Consider the following 6,153-nt stretch of genomic DNA (forward strand, 5'->3'; position numbering starts at 1 on the left):
GGCCGGACAGAACCCCGGCCGGACAGAGCCGCCGCTGGCTGCGCGCCCTGCCCGCGGGAGCAGCGCAGGTACGGACACACCCCGCGGGGGTCTGGAGGAACAGTGATGCGCTGAGGCCTCGGAGTGACTGATTAGCATGCAGGATTCCTCAAAAGGGTTAACATGGGATCTTTTTAATTGTCAAAAGAGTTGCAGGCTATTAGTGTTGGCATATTCTTCAATAATCTGTTTTATTTTTACCTGCTGGGAGCTTAATTAAAAAACAAAGAGGCTCAATTTAAAGCCCATTACTATGCTAATTTTGTAAGAACTGGGCGGTGATTAAGAAGCTTTAAAAAGAGGAGTTTAGTTTGCTCTAGGGAATGGGTTGGAGGCAGGTTTTATTTCGTTTCATTAGCTAGCTACAATTATTTATAAACTAAATGGAAATGATATTAAAGAGTAATGAAAAAACCAGCATCTATGTATTATTGAACAGCAGAACTTTTTTTTAATTTAGCATCGAAGTGTGCAGAGCCTTTATTACTGCAACTCGCAGTTAACACAGCTAAATGCAGTTGTTAAATATAAGAGGCTTTTAAAATATGCCCATAAATACAAAGCTGTCTGGTTTGCTTTTCCTGTAGATCACTAGAGTAAGTTTATAAAGATATCAGTGTGACAATAAATATGAACTACTGTCTCTTTAAAAAAAATTTTATGACTTTTTATGCAGCAAATTTTCTTAAGAGAATAAATTGCAGAGAATTACCTTTTTTTTATTATGTATGTAATGTTGTATAATCTAACAGCACCACAAACCTACTGCCTCTTGCCTGTCACAGGACCCCAAAATAACCCCTGCCATCCCAGCCAGGTTGGGGCACCTGGAGGAGTCACCTGGAGCCAGGCAGGGACTGGTGAGGCCGGAGGAGTCCCAAGGGTGCAGTGGGTGAAGGGATGGGGCGAGCGCAGCGGAGCAGCCTGGGCCCCGGCGTGGCTGTGCCAGTGGGCAGTGGGAGGACAGTGTGGTGGGTGCAGGTACAGCCAGGGAGAGGCTGCCAGGTTGGCAGGAGACTAGGAGAAGGCGGTGATTTTGAACTGAATCCCCCAAACAAGGATATCTGTTTGGGGTGTCTGTGAGGTTGTGGGCAGGGAGATGAGCCCTGTTTTTGCCAGAGGGACTGGTAAAGCTGGTGTGTATTTTAGGCTTGGGAGGAGGAGGAGGAGGAGCTGCTGAGCCTGTGCCTGTAGGTCTTCTGCTTTCCTGTAAAGTATTCCAGCTCATGTGGCACGAGTGAGATGTGGTGCGCCTGGCCTACCTGGTACTTGACTTCACTCAGCATTTGAATTCCCACTGAAAAGTTGTTCAGGTCCTCTAAAGGAGCAGGAGCTCCACACCCCACTGGCCGCTGTGCCCATGCGGCCATTCTGTGCTGAAACCCTTCGTACCTTCGCTCGTTCCTGAAAACCTCTGGTGCTCTGCCAGGGATGGGGAGAGGGAGGAAGCCTGGAACAAGTGACAGATGACTGCACCCACCAGGCAGAGGGTCGAGGAGGAGGAGGAAGGGTGGTGGAGGGCCAGCAGCAGATGCCAGCCCACCCTCCTGGGCTGACCAGAGCAGTTGGCATTTAACCCTGTAAGGGTCCAGTCAGATTGGCTACAGAACCAAAATTGTTGGTGGGGCATCTCTAACTTAAATAGCTGTTGCAGACAGGAAAGCGTTCCTTGATGAAAGAAACAAGTTACAGGAAGAATTAAAATTACCTGCACATCAGTGATTCAAATGTCTGTAGACACCGGCAGGACTCCTGCTGTCAGAGCCTTCTGCAGGGGTCCTGGATGTGCCACGAGGTACAGCATCCTGGAGCCACTCGGGCTCTGCCAAGTCAAAGTTCACCATGTGGCTTCCACAGTCATGTTGGGGAGAAAAGCCTTGCACTGCAGGTCTGCTGCTCCTGTGGGTAAACTCAGGGCTGAGCTGATCCCAGAGCTGCCGCTGGAGAAAAAGGTCATACAGCAGAATAGCTTCAAATCCTCTTCTGGTTCTAAAGGCAAAACGAGCTATCCAGGATCCCTGAGGTCTTAAATGTCCCTTGGCCTTCTTTTGACCCTGTATACACCTTACATTCTTCCTTTAATGATTGACACTCGGTGGGTTTGTGCCTTCGGGCACATTGAAGTTGTGGCTGCTTCTTCATCAAAGCAACTGTTTTCAGCTGTTTTGAGTTGGATGCCAATAAACAGTATTCTTTTTGTCTCAAAATAAAAAGCAGCTTAAGTCCCTAATGATAAGGATTTTGTGCTTTGTAGAGGAAAAAAATTAGCTAGTTTGGGACAGCCAGCCACTCAGCTTAGCAAGTTGGAGTACTTTACACTTGCAGCTAAACTGCTTTTATCTCCTCAAGTGAGCGGGCTATAGATTCTTATCATTGTGGCAGAAGTGATGAGGGTAACATCTTTAGCTGGAAATCATTGGCAACATGTGGAGAAAGCTTAAGATGTTGTCACACTTTAACTTGGTCCTAATCTGTTCAAAGGCAGTTCATACTTTCTAAGTGCACCAGCAGGTAGTGAGAGGGAGTCAAAGACCGTCAGGGTGAAATAGCTCGCGCTTTTCTTTGGAGAGTTTATGACTTTCATAAAGCTGATACAAAGACACTGCAGCAGTAACTGTTATTGTCTAAATGAAGAGCTTATGTTCACCCAACCATATTTCATTAACTTGTACACCCAAGCTCCTACATTCGCTGCCTGCTCGGTGCAGTGCTGGAAGCAAATCTGAAATATTTTGCTGCCTATTGCCAGCGCAGTGAGAGCAGGAGCACCGTGCGGACCAGCAGTGCCCGGGGCAGGCTCTCTGCGGCTGGGGACGTGTGTGGTGTGGGATCCGAAAAAGGAATCGTTTTCTTTCAGCAACAAATTGAGACACGGCAAACAGCACGTGAATGTCAAAGCTGGGGGTTCAGTGAGGGAGGAGTAGAAAATAGATTTAGGACCCAACTGCCAATGGAGCTGAGCGTTTTTAAAGTGATCTTCTCTGTGAATGAGGACCCGATCCTGCGCCTGATGCTGCCTAAGGAGTTCTGCATCTCACTTACTTGAAGGAAAAGCTGACACAGCTTCTCCTCCCTTATTTATCTTTAGCAGATGATCTTAAGAACCCCAGAGCTCCTGGTGAGCAAACCTAGATGCATTTCAGCAAATATTGTGTTTTTAAAAAAAGTGCTTTGTCAACTTTATAGAAAGGACAATGCAGTCAGAACAGGATTTCTTTTCAGCCAGATATTTAACAAAGCACCTCGTTTTTGGAAACATATATGGAACCCTGAGCAACACCACGGAACATTTCTGTGCGTTTATAGAACAATTCCAAGCCATACAAATTTTCTCACTGAAAGAAAGGAATGCTGTGCTGCTAAGATATGGGTGTATTTCTCTGACAGGCATCTCTGATTTTTCCCTCTGCTTGTGTATAATATATATATACACACACATAACCAAAAGTTTAGTGTTTTCCAGCTTTGACCTACTTAGAACTTTTCATTTAATTAAAAAAAATCTGAAAAAGTTAATAAATGTTTAGACAAACCTTTCAGTCTTGTGAGCTTAAGGGAATAATCCTCTTTGCATGCCTAATAATGTTGTTGGTGTCTAATGGGATTTCATTTTCACACATGTGGAAGTGTCCTGTGTGATGTATGTTTGACTGCTGGAATAACTTAAACCCTGAGAGGAGTTCGGGCAGGAGGAGGCTCTGGGTGTGCTGTAGGGTCCTGCTCACTGATCAGTCTCTTTGTATGGCTTTAGAGGGTCCAGTTTACCAAAGCCTGAATACAAACACAGATGCTGATAGCTAAGTCTTTAGGGCTCTGTCAACCACATTTGGCCTTACAGAAGCCAGGAGATTTTGGTAGTTCTGTGTCTAGTCTAAAAATTCAGTTTATAGAGCAACTATAGTAATCATCCACACTAGAATGACTAGTCTTGTCTGTTCATTAGCTTAAAAAAGATCAGTCAGATGTTTGGAGTCTTCAAAAAAGCCTGTGTTAAGAAACTAGTTTATTTTCCATCGTAATATTAACAGAAACTAATTGACATCATGCTAATTAACTCCAAATTGCAAGAATAAATGACCATTCCTAGGCATTGCAGGAAACAATTTAGTCTTTAGTTGCCTGGGTTTTGGGCTGGGATTTTTTTAGTGTTCCTTTTTCAGTGGTCCTTTTTGAGGAGTTTCTCCACAAAGCTCCATGTCTCTGGTAAGACTCTTCTGTCTTATCAGAACAAAGTTCATGAAAGAAGGACAATAAAGAGAAATTGTGTGAGATGATTGGGGGGAAAAACATCATCCATGATAGGTCAGGCTGAGAGAGCATGGTTTAAAGCAGAATGTAGCAGGGACTTTTGTAAGACAAGCAGCAACTTTTCATGCTCAGATGGGGATTCTTGGGTTAAATTGCTATCTTTGAGTTCTGAACTTGGAAAGGTATTAAAGTGGAATTAAACCTTTACACAATCCTGCTCTTGTGTCATTCAGGATTTTTTGGGTTCTGTTTAATTGTACAGCACAGCAGGGTTCTGAGTGACTAGTGCTCTAAAGAAATGAGGGGTAGGGTTAAGTCTGCAGCCTACTGCTCCCTGCTAATCCTTCTTGTTCCTTGAAGAAGGATTTACTTTTGCTGCCAGCTTGTGAAAGACTTTCCTCCTCCCGAAGAGATTGTTGTGGCTTTCCTGGGGAGGTGTGGTTGCTATAGCAGGGAGTCACGCCTGGGTATTCTCTCAAACCCTACTGAGAATAGGCCAAAAAAGAGCCGAAGAAGAGTAAAACTGGGGATTAAAAAATGGAACAAAGGGAGACAGGAAGATAGGAGTGGGAACAAATGGGAATTACAGCACCAAAAATAATGCAAAGTGACAAAAAGAGGAAATAGAAAAATAATAGCTGACAGTCAGGCTGAAAAGACAAACACTACAAAAGAACACTTTATTTTCAACAGGCAAAGAACATAAAAGGGCATCTGGGAAATAAGACACAGCCCTGTGTCAAGGGCTTTTTTGGTTCTTACTGTATTGCAAACATGTATGTTTGTACACAAAGTACCCAAAACTGCTCCATGTCCTCCCTCGGTTCCACCTTTGCCACAATCTGTTTATTCAAAACAAAACCTTCTTGGGTTTTAAACTCTGTGTTTACTTCTTTGTTGTTAAATGATGTTTCTAATTGTGTATGTTCCTAGGGACTAAGCGTAGGGTAATTCTGGGCTTTTCATATAAAATATTGACATGCAGATCAATAACAGAAGAAGAGATCCAGCTCAGCTCAAATTCTGTTCTTGAATGCTTTCCAGAAATAACTGCCTCCAGGAAGACGCCAGTGGGCACTCGGTTTTGCTGCTGGAATTCTTTAGCTCGTGCCCTGGCAATGCCCTGACACCCCTACCTGCCCCTGCCCCTGCCTCAGGCTGTGCCCCCTCCTTGCCCTGCCGCAGCTCCCTCCTCCCTGTGGCTTGGCCAGCTCATCCCTGTGTCGTAAAGAGCTTTTCTTTAGGAGCTTTAGATGCTGTATTTTGCTCCTAAATCCTTTTGCTCTACCACTGGAACACAGGCTAATTTTGCAAAGATCTGAACAATTCCAGCAGAAATTTTTGTTCAGTGTAAAGTTTGTCACAATACAAACAGGATTTAGAAAGGAGCCAGTGCCATATCTAACTGCAAATCTCTGTGAATGCCTTTCCTGCACCCCACTGGTTTATATATAGGGGAGGCAGAGAGATGTAACAGATGAAACATTTTGTTTATGAAGTGTCTATGTTTTGTTTTATTTCACATGTTTTTGCAATATAGATAACAGATTACACCGCAGAGCTTTCATTGCCTTGTGCTATAAAGATACTATAAAGCCTTTCTGGGTATTAATAATAGATTGTGTTGATGAGTTTGGAGAAGCTGGCAATAGACCCCCCACTGCAAAGACATTAACACCACAGGACTAAGGTATCTTTCCCTTGCAAATCAGTTGCTAAATTGGCTGTGCTGATGAGTTTGGGCACGAACTCTCCTACAGCATCACTGCAGCAGGCACAGGAAGTGATTTTGTTTTATACTGGCAAATAACGTTTCTTCCTCTTAATGTTCTTAGTTGCAAGGAAAGGCCCTGTGTAAATTCTTTC

This window comes from Acanthisitta chloris, unplaced genomic scaffold (genome assembly GCF_000695815.1).
Source record: "Acanthisitta chloris isolate BGI_N310 unplaced genomic scaffold, ASM69581v1 scaffold9754, whole genome shotgun sequence".
Classification (NCBI taxonomy): domain Eukaryota; kingdom Metazoa; phylum Chordata; class Aves; order Passeriformes; family Acanthisittidae; genus Acanthisitta; species Acanthisitta chloris.